Source organism: Vicugna pacos, chromosome 1 (genome assembly GCF_048564905.1).
Source record: "Vicugna pacos chromosome 1, VicPac4, whole genome shotgun sequence".
In the NCBI taxonomy this organism is placed as follows: Eukaryota; Metazoa; Chordata; class Mammalia; order Artiodactyla; family Camelidae; genus Vicugna; species Vicugna pacos.
In genome coordinates, this window is record NC_132987.1 from 112,281,255 (window position 1) to 112,294,316 (window position 13,062).

Here is a 13,062-nt window from a genome sequence, read left to right on the forward strand (position 1 = left end):
AAGTGAAGGAAACACTTCCCAACTCATTCTATGAGGCCAGTATTATCCCAATACCAAAACCTGACAGAAGTACTACAAGAAAACTAAAGACCAATAACCCTAATGGATATAGATGCAAAAATTCTCAACAAAATTCCAGCAAACTGAATTCAGTAACATTTGAAAGGATTATACAACATGACCAACAGAGATTTGTGTAGAAATTCAAGGTTGGTTCAACACGCAAAAATTAATCAATGTAATATACTAAATTTATAGAATAAAGGACAAAGACCATATGATCATCCCAATAGGTACAGAAAAAGCATTTGACAAAATCTAACAATTTTTTATGATTAAAAAAAAACACTCAAAAACTAGGAATACAAGGAAATGTTCTCACCTAATACGTTATCTACAAAAAAATCAAAATTAATATCATACTTAACAGATAGAGATTGAAAGATTTTTCCCTGATATTAGGAATAAGACAAGGATATCTGTTCTTGACATTCTAAAGAACATTACACTGGAGATTTTAGACAAGGCAATTGGCCAAAAAAAAAAGTAAAAAACATCCAGATTGAAAAGGAAGAAGTAAAACTATCTCTATTTGCAGTTCCATAACCTTGGATATGGAAAATTCTAAGAAATCCACAAAGAACTAGTAGAGCTATTAATGAGTTGAACAAGGTTGCAGGATAATGGTCAATATGCAAAAATCAATTGAATTTACATATACTAACAATGAAAAATTAAGAAAATTGTTATTAAGACAAAGAAAGTAAGAAAACAACTCCATTTATAATAGCATCAAAAAAGAATAAAATACTTAGAAATAAATTTTACAAAAGGAGAATGAAACCTATATACTGAAAACTAAAAAACACTGTTGACAGAAATTAAAGGCCCAAATAAATGAAAAGACATCCCATGATCATGAATTAAAAGACTTATTATTGTTAAGATAGCAGTATTAATCTACAGATTCAACGTAACTTCTACCAAACTCTTTGCTGTCTGTTTTGCAGAAATTGACAAATCTGTCCTAAATGTGTATAGAAATGCAAGGGACTCAGAAGAGCCAAAACAATCTTGGGAAAAAAGAGCAAAGCTGGAGGACTCCTACTTCTTGATTTCAAAACTTACTACAAACCTACTGTAATCAAGACTGTGTGGTACTAGCATAAGGATAGATATATGGACCAATTTGATTAAATTGAGAATCCATAAATAAATGCTTACATTTATAGTCAACTAATTTTTGATAAGGATGTCAAGAAAATTTAATGGGGGAAAATAATCTTTTTAACAAATGATGTTGTGACAAGTGGATATTCACATGCAAAATAGTAAAGTTAGATTCTTACCTCACGTCATATGCAAAAATTAACTCATAATGCATCAATGACTTAAATGTAAGAACTAACACTGCAAAACTCTTGGAAGAAAACATAAGCATAGTTCTTTTATTTTGATCTAGGCTTCTTCATGTCTTTGGGAATTAACCTCTTGGCTGACAAATGAGCTGTAAATAGCTTTCCAAAATTATCGTATCTTTTGACTTTGCTCATGGTGGTTTTGCTAAGCAATAATTTCTTATACTTTTATGGAAATAAATTTAACCAGTTCTTGTTATGGCCAAAGTGTTTTGTAGCATACCTAAAAGGGCCTATCATATTCTGAAATTATTAAAATATGAATGAGTAGTGTGAAAGAGATTGTTTTGATATTTACCAAAATCTACTCTTGTGGTGTAAGAACTGACGTCTCAGACCACACCATTTGTAAAATCCAAACCACAAAATTATTGAGGGTGACACCTACAGCTTCAATTCTCCCCAAAAGCCCAGCAAGAAAAGGGAAAATACTCTATCTTCTTCCTGTTTCAGCGGGCAACTATTTTCTGATCCACAGATGGGTGCCACACTTCAAGTGTCCAATTTAAGGCAAATGTGCAAGTACCAAGACCCACCTCTCACAGGGACAAGACTTACCCTCTTTCTCCTCACAAACGTTAAAATCCAAGCCCCAACATCAAGACTGACAGCCCCAGCCAGTCAGAACGTCACCTCACATGTTTTCTGCTCTTTTTTTTAACTTCCTTTGGCTTAGTTTCCAACACCTGGATTTTTCTTTTCTTTCTTTGCTCAACTGTAATTTAGACTGATGTGTATTAGATGTCACTCCACACTTCTGACTGTTGAGGCAGCAGAGTTTTAGATCATTTATTTTGCCAGATTTCCTGAACCAGAAACCCATTCTTCAATTTTTTTAAGGGTTTCACTGCCAGTTGCTCTGGGAAAGCAGACAGAGATTACTAAAAAGAGATGGGAAATCACAAAAATTTTTGAAACCTTATAAAATTTTTAATGCCACAAACTGCAAAACAGTAGCTTCTAACATCTTTTTTTTTTTTTTAATTGGGCTCAGAAACTAGGTTGTCTGCTGCTCTTCTTCCCTAAGACAGGAAGTCGTGAAACCTTTCTAATTACTGACTCTCCACTTTCTACAAGTCAGTTCAACTCTTTCCTCCATAATGGCCCCCCTAGAACACAGAAGGTTTATTCCATGAGTATAAACAATGGAAAGTTCTCTGTTTTACCATAGGTAATTACAACTCCAGGAATCTTTTGACAGCCAATTTCCATGTTATACAATAGTCAGTTCCCAAATAGGAGGAATGACTTTCTGGTACAATTTTAAATCTCCTTCTCTTAGGTAGATCTCTGTGGAACACAAGAACATTGTAGGAGAAATCAAAGATACAATATCTAATGGTATCTCATATAATATGTGGAACCTACTTATTCTAAAAACTTAGTTATTATTATCTGAAACTCAAAATTAACTGGATGTCCTGTATTTTAATTTGCTAAATCTGACAATCCTAACTTTATAAAAGTGCAGGGATTTGTGTATGTGTGTGTGTGTGTGTCTCGTGGCCATGTGTGTTTCTTGGGTAACTTCAGAGAAAACAAAGACTGATTGGGATAGTGGAATCCTGCTAGACTTAATGAAAATCCTAGTGCCTACAACTTCACAGGAGCTCAGATATGACTGTATTCTAACAGATAGTTTCAGCAAAGTTAATGAGAAAGAGAAGAAAAACTCTTCCCAGTACCTTTCACAATTTGTCCCAGATTCAAGTCCTACATATACATCACTTGTGGTAACAAGTGGTGGAGTGGGGTGGATGGAGTGAGTACATTTCTCTTAATCCAAAGAGTGTTTTCCTAGAAGGTCCATCCCTGTGTTTTCCTGATGAACTCTCAGCATTTATTGACATAGATCAAATGCACTGAAGGATTTGGAACCTACTACATCCTTTGGCACTTTGGTCTCTACTCCATGACTAGCGTTGATAGAGCAGTCAGATGCCAAGAGCTATGAAACCCTGTATATTGCCAAGGAAATAGTGAAACATTCTGAGACAAAAGCAGTTTCTGACTTTACTAAGTGACTCCAGTTACGAAAACCTGGTTATTAAATTCACTTCAAAGCGGGTAGAGGATAACAATTTTCATTTAAATTTTGGGGAAGCCATGATATCCTGTACCAATCTGCTGATTCCAATGCAATTTTAATATTTCTTATCAGTCAACTTTTATCTCTAGACCCCAATTTAAAATAAGTCTCCCAGTTCTCACTGAAGCCCCCCTAATGATCCTAGCCTTAAAAAAATTATAAATCAATAAGAATTCATCAGAATATTCTTCCTTAAAACAATATTAAGCCAGTAAGGAGCCAAAATATGAGCAGACTAGGGGCCAAATCCTGCCACAGGTGTGTTGTAAGCTATGGAATGGAGAGAAGAAGTTTAATTTTCATTTCCACTGAGTGTCTTTCGATGAGGCAGGTATGCTCCAGAAACCCAGAACTTCCGTCTCTCCCGACTGTCCCACAGTTTACAGTTCCTACGTGCCCCAGAAGAGAACTCATCCAGTATGTCCAAGGAACATCCCACAAGCCAATCAGCTGGTTTTAAATGCAGTTTTAAGTCTGCCTATCACTAAACATTTTTCTCTAGACACCAAGTTATAGAAATTATAGAAGCAACAAAACTATGTACTTGTATGAATTTCAGGTAAATTTCTCATTTACTTGATCTTTTCTTCCTATTTCCTGCACACGGCTTCTCACATGCCTATGTGCCTTTGTACCCAATTTGCACCTTTCCTACAATGATTTCCTCCAACCCTGTTCCCACCCTAGCCTCCCTGCCATGCTCCACTCATTTTTCAAATCACAGCTCAAACATCGCTTCCTTGTGGAATACTTCCTGTGGCCCCATGGAAGCCTTAAATGGCTCTGCTACAACTTATACATCCCTTCACATCAGCTTTTTTTATTGTTTGTATTTAATTTCCTATCGCTTCTCGGCCTTTTGGCTAAGATCAAGTGTATTTAATTTCCTAGGGATTAGAGACCTTGTGTTTTTACAACTAATTCTCTTGTACCTAGCATGGTACCTGCTGCATAGTAGGTTTTCAATATTTGTTCAGTGAAATCATGATTACATAAAGGGATGTAACTGAGTTGAATCATAGTGTGCCTGAGATTAAAATCATAATTTCAACATTCATATGGACAACTAAGTTTCATTTCCCTTAAAAACAGCATCTTTAGTTACCAGCCTAATGCCCTCATAACTTTTTTTTTTTTTTGGTGAAGAAAAATGCAGCATTTATTGTAATGTCACCAATAAAGGAAGACAGGTGACTTGTGCTCTAAAACCCCAAACCCCCCAAGGGTTTCACTCATAACTTTTATGAGACAAGTCAGATTTCATATGAAACAATTTTGTGCCATTCCTTCACCAGTACCCAGAAAAGGCACTGCCACTTGGGGACTGATGGTGGCATTATCTCTGAGTTTAGGTGACAACATATTTTCTTGGAGTTGAAACTTCCATTATCCTAGGTTTGCTCTAGCTGTCTAAACATTTACACTCAATTGCTGAGGCATGCTCAGCCATTTCTTACTGCATTCTGTGGCATGGAAGGAAAAGAATGTTGCTTTTTAAAAAACCTTTCTCTTTTCTAGAGGTGAGAAGTTTGTCTCTGTCACAGATGTAAGATGGTGTGAAATCAAAATGAGACTTTTCAGATTTCCATTCTATGAGTCAAATAGCATTTCCACAGTACTTTGCCTTAGAGAACTCAGTCTCAAACTTTCTACAGAAAAGGCTTTCTTTTTTTTTTTTTTTGTCCATGATAGTCATTGGTGCAAAGTTTGGTGGCCTGACCCCAAAGGTCGCCCTGTTGGAGGGAAGTCAGGTTGCATTAGTTTGTAGCCTTCAGTGCCTGGAATTGGGTGTATGGACCAGCGGCAGCAGTGTCTCCTAGATCCCTATGGGAAGTGCAGAAGGTAGGGTCCCAGCTCAGAACTAATCAGTCAGATCTGCACTTTACTAAAATCCCCAGGTCATTCAAATACATATCAAATTTTGGAAAACCCTGCTCTGGACTTTCCATTCTAAAGCACAAGCTTCCTCCTCGGCTTCTGATGTGTCCAGTAAGTTCAAAGCTTCCTTCTCTCCAGCTAATGGACCAGAATTGGTTGTTTATGGTATGTATCCATTAGGAAGCTTTTATCTGCCAGTAAACCCACACAAAGACATGCGCAGGTGGACACACACGCACAAAGGGACTTAAGAGGATTCGTCATCTCATGTAACAGAAGGTCCTGAGATGAGAAGGTTGCAGGGCTAGTCAATTAGGCATTCGAATGAGCTCGTCAAGGACACAGGGTTCCTTCTGTCTTTCCTCTTAGCCACCCTTCACGTGCGCTCCTCATGTTAATTCTCTTGATTATCCCAAGATGGCTGTCATGGTTCCAAGCATCACGTGCAGAAACAAAAATGTCAGCAGCAGAAAACAGCTGTTACTTCATGACCATTTATTTCTGAGTATGATGAAAGCATTTTCTCAGAATCTCCTCCACAGACATCCCTTTGTACCACACTGCCCAGAATTATATCACAGGACCTTGGCTGAGCCAGTCACCGGCAAGGAGTACAGATCCTCTCCTTGATTGGCTTAGACCAATCATCATCCATTCCCTGTGGTTCATCTAAAGCTTGCTCTCCTAAAGCACATAAAGTGCAGAGACTTGTGTAAAATACTGTTTGGTTAGCAACAGAGAAGGTGGGCATGAGGTGGGGGTGATTTGCAGTAGAGGTAGTAGCAGGACTTTAAAAACAAAAAATCATAACCACAAACATGAGCCACATAAATGAAAGGAAATTTATCTTTTTTGACTAAGGACACGGCTTACAAGAGGCATATGATAGAAATCAACATTGGCTCTCAGTCCCCAGATAACTACCAGTCTCCCTGGACACTCCCCCTCTTATCTGTGCCTGCTGCACAGTCGTCCAGGACCTCCACCTCGTCTGTGGATCACAGAACAAATGGCATCAGCTGGTGCTCTGCTGGTGTGCCACCACATGGGTCTCTAGGGCTTACCCCAGCACATCCAGCCTGATGGCTTAGACAGACTCCAGCCATTCAGCGTAACTGCTACCCTCATCACTAGTAAGCAAGAAGACAGCGGGGGTGGTATGGGCTGGACTCCTACGGCAAAACAAGTCTGCAATTGATCACTACAGGAGCAACATTGGTTGATGTTTCTGATGACATAATAGGGAATTAAAAGAAGGGGAGAGGAATATTTATATATATCAACCAAAGAGCAAGAGTGTCAAGGACAGTGATACTCAAACATTAGTTAGTGTGCTTTATTATCATCTGCCTGAGAGGCATGAGAAGGAAGATCTAGATGTTTAGTCAGCATCCCAGGCGATTCCAGTCATTCTTGAGAAGTACTGATTTGGAGAAAGAAAGTATTCCTTTTCTTTAGCCTTTGATGCAACGTTGCCCTAATATCTGTTTGGATTTAGAACAAGGATCATTTCCCTGTTACAACATGCCACCTTAACTAGGGCAAGTTATATCTGATCCAGACACTGAAACAAGAAATGCAAAGGGGGTGCGTGTGTGTGCGTGCGTCTGACAAGCACTAAGTCCTTGAAACAGGCTTTGTCAAGTGCTACCAGAGCACACTGGAATGGAAAGAGCACGGGGGTTCTGGTCCTGCTTTTGCCACTAGGAGCCACCTTGGTCATATCACAGCCTCTCTAGGTCTCAGTTTTCTCATCTATAAAATGGAAATAATAATACCTACCTTGTCTCACAGAACTGTTTGAAGACTCAGATACATATATATATGGAACTCGTAAACTGGGTAATATAATAAAAATGGATTCTTTTCCAATGTTGATTTCTAGAATTATTTTCCCATGATATCAAAGCATTTTTAAATTTTATATATTTGCTACATGCAACATCTTCTTTAACTTGGTAATTTTACCAGGGCAGTCCATGCTGCTCTGTTGGCCTTCTATCAGCATGGCATCAAACAGGGCCTTACCTTCACTAACTCATTCATGGGCTGTGTGAAAGCAAAGATTGTGGTATTAAATGACAATGCCTAATCTCAAGTCTTTGGTTTGCACTTTGAAAGACTGAAATTGCATAGGGAATGAATGCACTTTTAACCAGGGTGACTAAGGAAACACCAAAAACAACAGCTGCCTCCATTTCTGCCTTATTAAATTCCCACCACACAAACACAAAAAAATAATGCCAGCAATACCATTTTAAGAGTTTATAAAAATAGAATTACCATATGACTCAGCAATTCGACTCCTGGGTATATATCCAAAAAAATTAAAACATTACTTTGAAAAGATCTATGTACCCCAATATTCACAGCAGCATTATTTACAGTTGCAAATATGGAAGCAATCTAAGTGTTCATCAACAAATGACTGGATAAAGAAGATGTTATGCACACACACACACACACACACACACAATGGAATACTAATCAGCCATAAAAAAGAATGAAATTTTGCAGTTTTGCAGCAACAAGGATGGACTTGGAGGGCATTATGCTAAGTGAAATAAGCCAGGCAGAGAAAGACAAACAAAAAGAGGCATATGATATCACTTACATTGGAATCTAAAAAATACGACAAACTAATGAATACAACAAAAATGAAGAGCAGACTCAGAGATGTAGAGAACAAACTAGTGGTTACCAGTGGGGAGAGGGGTGTGGAGAGGGACAATGTAAGGGAAGGGGAGTAGACAGTACAAATCATTAGGTGTGAAATAAGCTACAAGGATATATTATACAACAATGAAATATAGCCAATATTTTATAATAGCTGTAAATGGAGTATAACCTTTAAATATTATGAATCACTGTGTTGTACACCTCTAACATATAATATTGTACAGCAGCTATACCTCAACTTTTAAAAAGACAAATTTTTTTTGATTTTTATGAGTTTAAAGAAGACTTTACTGAGACATGAAGAAAATTATTTCCATAAAGGATGAAGATTGAAGCATCAGAAACAATCATACAAGAGGCAGCAAATTATACTGAATCAAAAATTGATTCGATGAGAAATACATCACTTGCTCCTGCTTACTGTTCTATTCTCTTTGACAATACTTTTTTCTCATACGACCACATTTAGTAAAAAATTGTTTTTTCTCCTTATTTGTGATATGCACTACAGATTCCAACTGGGACTGAAATAAATGGAATACGAACACCAGGGCATCCCCAGTGATCCCACGTCAACTCGTGCAGCTCTGCTGATGAAGGCAATTATAATTCTAATCAATATGCTTGATGCTCACTTACAAGGAACCTGAACTCAGAAAAGACTTGTGCCCTTTTGTTTTAATGTACGCACCAGCTGGCTCCCAAATGAGTCTGATACAAATGGCCCCCATCCTATTTTCCCAAGGAATAATGGTAGTACCAGAAGTTATCAAATAAAAATTCTTCTCAAGTATGGAGTGACTTGAAGGGATTACGGTGTCCCAGGGCCACTTGCCTGTTTTTGCACAAAAACACAGTCAGGCACAATAAACCAAGAAGAGACACCTGGGTGCCGCAAGATTTACTTACCAGGCAATAATGTCCATAAATCCCAGTACTGCCCAAATCTTTGTTTTCTAGGCATGGAAACCTCAAGGACTAATTTTTATGAGCTGGATTCTAGCAGGCTGAAAAATGGCCAAAGAAATCAGGTCCTAATTCCTGGAACTTATAATCATTACCTTATAAGGAAAAATGATCTTTGCAAGTGTGATTACATTAAGGAGCCTGACATGAGAAAATTATCCTGAATTATCCAGGTGGGCTCTAAAGACAATTCCCTTTTTCAGAGGGAGGCAGAGGGAGATCTGACACACAGAGAGGAGAAGGGGATTGAAGATAGAAGCAGAGATTGGATGGATACAGGCATCAGCAAAAGAATTCCGGCCGCCCCTAAAAGCTGGAAGAGACAAGGAACAGACTCTCTCCTGTCCTCTGGAGGGAGCACAGCCCACGCCCACACCTTGATTTCAGCCCAGCGAAATTAAAATTGAACTTCCAGTCTCCAGGACTGTGAGACGATAAACTTCCATTGTTTTAAAGCACCCAGTTTGTGGTAATTTGTCCCAGAAGCCACAGAAAACTAATATATGGACCCAAACTGTCTTTTTTTCTGCTTCTCTTTAAGCCCTCCAAAGCCAGCTGAAGTGAATTCCCTGTTTCCATTACACACCCCAATGCCGTGTCTCCACATTTTCTTGACTAGACCACCCCACCTCGTTCCTCTAAAATAAAACCTATGCAGTCCTCAGGAATAATTCAAATGTCACATTCTTCATATTTGGGGTTTGAATTGCAATATATAAATGAAGGGTTTTCTTCCAAATTTTCCTCAAAATAAATAGATGTACACAGCAACCACGAACAAAGACAGTTTCAATGCTATTTTTTATGTAATTAAATTTTAATCACATGTGCAGTATACCCACTACCCCTCTGCGCCCAGTTCCTGGGAAATTTCCAGTTGGTCTGGTTCAGTTCCACTGTGGCTGGGAGGAGCCTGTCCTTTCAGATCCCCAGTCCTCACACAAATTGACTGAGTCCTCCACCCTCTGCTTCTTGTCGTCTTGGGAGGTTCTGAGCTGTTAGACCATGATGGGCCACCCAGAGGTCCACACTCCGGTCCAATGACATCCACACCTCTTTGGGATATTGTGCTCATGGTCCTTCCTCCCCATCCACTTTGAGGACCATCCACACCTTCTAGTCCACGTTGAGAAACACTTTTCATGCCTTCTCCCCTCTTCTTCCAATGCTGGTCTTCATCCAGAGTTGGGGAGCAACACACATGTCTCACACTGAAGCCAACAGCATTTTTTATTCTCTGTCTTGATTTTTTAGTACTTTTTAAAAAAAAATAACCTTTCATTATATATGCAAACTAACTATATTATAAGAAAGAAAGTTACAGAATGGCATAAAATGATATGTACAATATTCTTTCTCGTCTCTCCCAATATCTAAGAGAGCTGACAATATATCTTAAACCCTTCCAAATATTTTCTGTAACTAGAGTACCATGTATGATATCTATATTTTAAAGGGTTCTTCTTTTGTATTTTTCTTTTACTATGAAATATAGCAAACAAGGAGTAAAGAAAATATGCATGTACAATTTAAAGAATACTCATATCTGTAAACTTATGAACCAGGCAAGAAAGAGCAATTAACTTACCTCATATGTCCCTCCCAAACTGCATTTGCCTTCCAGTCTTTCAAAGGTATCCTGATTTTTATGTAGAATATACCTTTGGTGGTCATTAGATTTGTTTATAATTATTCCAACTCTCTCCTTCTGGCCACGTGGTAGAGTTGCCCTTGCCCACACATTTGAAGGTGGTTTGGCCATGTCACATTTCTGGCAAATGAAATGTGGTCAGAAGAGATGGGGTAGAAGCTTTAAAAGTCAGCGTAGTATGTATGCTGTGCCATGTCCTCTTTTTCTGTCCGTGTCCGTCAATATTCTGGATAGTGGCTCTCTACCCACCTGGATCCTAAAATGAGACAACATCAGTGTGAGAGCAGAGAAATAAAACTGTTATTTTGATCACTGAAGCATTGGGTTGTTGGTGTCCACAAGCAGATCATAGGTTCCCTGACTGATAGTCCCTGTGCTCCGTGAGGACAACTTGCCATAAAATATAGTTCCACATGCCTGTCTATTATCTTGATATAAATGCAAGCACAGAGAACATCCTCTACTTTTCAACATTCTGTCCTGAATGTCAATCATCCATAGGTAACATTCACAACTAAATAGCCTTCCATTGCATGAATACAGCATGAGTTATTCATCCCACCACTGGTGGACATTTAAATGTCTCCATTTGGGAACATTCATAGCCATCTTTCTTTTCCAGGAGTAAGAGTTCTCTAGATACATAGTTAGTCACAGAATTTCACCTCAATTCCAAGCTAACCCAATAGCTCACTTCACTTTTGCTCACTTGACCTACACAGATAAGAGGTAATTTAAGGCCAGCATGTATGACCTACTCATTGCTCTCTCTCAAAGTTTCCTGGGCCCGAGGCATTTCCACACAATCAATATAGTCAGCAGTGAACTGAGCCCCTTGGTTAAGAGATGGCATCTCTGTGCCATTAAATGCCACTGCATAAACAAGAGTTTTTCTTAAACCATTTTTTAATTTTTTCAAAAAGAGAAGCAAGTCCCCTTCAAACATCTATGGGTTTTTCTTTTAACCTTCCGTCAATATGATTCGAAGGCATTTAATTTTTTCTAATCAAGTATATTATATGAAATCAAATTAAATGCAGCCCACTGTTTATTTAGCAACTATGAGGACTACCGAATTCGCTGGGCATCGTGAAAGACATCAAGTCACACAAAACAGAATCCTGGCTCTCAGGAAGCAAACACCCTCCTCACTGAGAAAATATTTAGGCCTTTCCCTCCATTCAAAGAAACATGAAATGTTGTAATTCCATCTTCCAAAATCCAGATAATGGACCACGTTATCTACTGAGGACTTAGCCAAGAAGCAAAGTCCTTGTAAAACAGATGCCACAAAGTGCAAGCATGACACACAGGGGATTCCCTTGGTCCTGACTCATAGCCTCGTAATGCTTTTTATGTGCCCACTATTTTTATTAAGCTAGCCACCTGGTTTATAAGCCTACCACAAGTCAGGACTCACAGATAAAAAAAGACAAATAGTATCATAAGGACAAGTGACAGCAAACTTGTGACAGCAAGGGAAAAAACCCGAAAAGCATAAAAAGCAGACCAGCACACTGACACCCTAAGCGATGTACGCAAGGACAAACTGGCCTTCATGAATCAATAGGTCCTGAGGCACTTCTGCATTTCATCAGAGCCCAGGGACAGCTGTGCCTGTTACTGGCCTTGGTGCGCTGAGATAAAGTCAACTCAGGCTATTCTAGGGAAGAAAGCAAGTGAATGTGCAATAAATTTTTAAGATTTTCTATCTAAAGGGTTACACGTTTAAAAAGCACTGATGCTTAAATCAACATTTTTTTTTCTAGGTTAAAAACTCAGGTACTTCTCACCTGTCATTTCTTAAGCTCTGTTATATGCCATGAGCCATATATATATATATATATATATATATATATATATATATATACACATATATATATACACACACACACACACACATATATATATATATTCCTCTACCTCAAAGAGAAAGACCATTATTCTTACTAACGAGATTTAGAGAGGTTAAGAAATTTTCTCTAAGTCACACATCTGCTACTAGATTGATCCAAGATGCCAACTCTTGACTTCCTGACTTCAAAATCCATGTGGTGTGATTATACCACATGGCTTCATTTATCCCAGAGTCACCTTTCCAAGTTCCAAGGGTTACTAATATGATGACCTTTTTCTGTATGTATATTTCTTAAAATTAAGAGTAAAGAGTTTATATATTATATATATATATATATATATATATATATATATATATATATATATAACCCAGTATTATCAGCCTGCTTGATTTACGTATTTGCCTCAGGGAATAATTAGATACCTAGGTTACTACTGTGTTTAATTTCTACCTGCCATCTGCCCAGTGCCCTGTGGAGGGACAAAGGAAGAACTCTTTTAGCCGACTGCAGAGCTCTCCAGAT

The 13,062-nt window shown here is 38.3% G+C and overlaps 1 long non-coding RNA gene across 2 annotated transcripts in view; it reads right to left on the reverse strand.

Moving 5' to 3' along the window:
* Positions 1–9,863: 9,863 nt before the first annotated feature.
* Positions 9,864–13,062, reverse strand: part of LOC140700664 (uncharacterized) — a 47,685-nt gene continuing 44,486 nt past the window's right edge. For both annotated transcript variants that reach the window (XR_012079151.1, XR_012079159.1), the window contains 2 exons: positions 10,619–10,937; positions 9,864–10,286 (listed from right to left, as the gene is read on the reverse strand). This is a non-coding gene — a long non-coding RNA (uncharacterized lncRNA). The remainder of the gene's footprint in view (positions 10,287–10,618; positions 10,938–13,062) is intronic.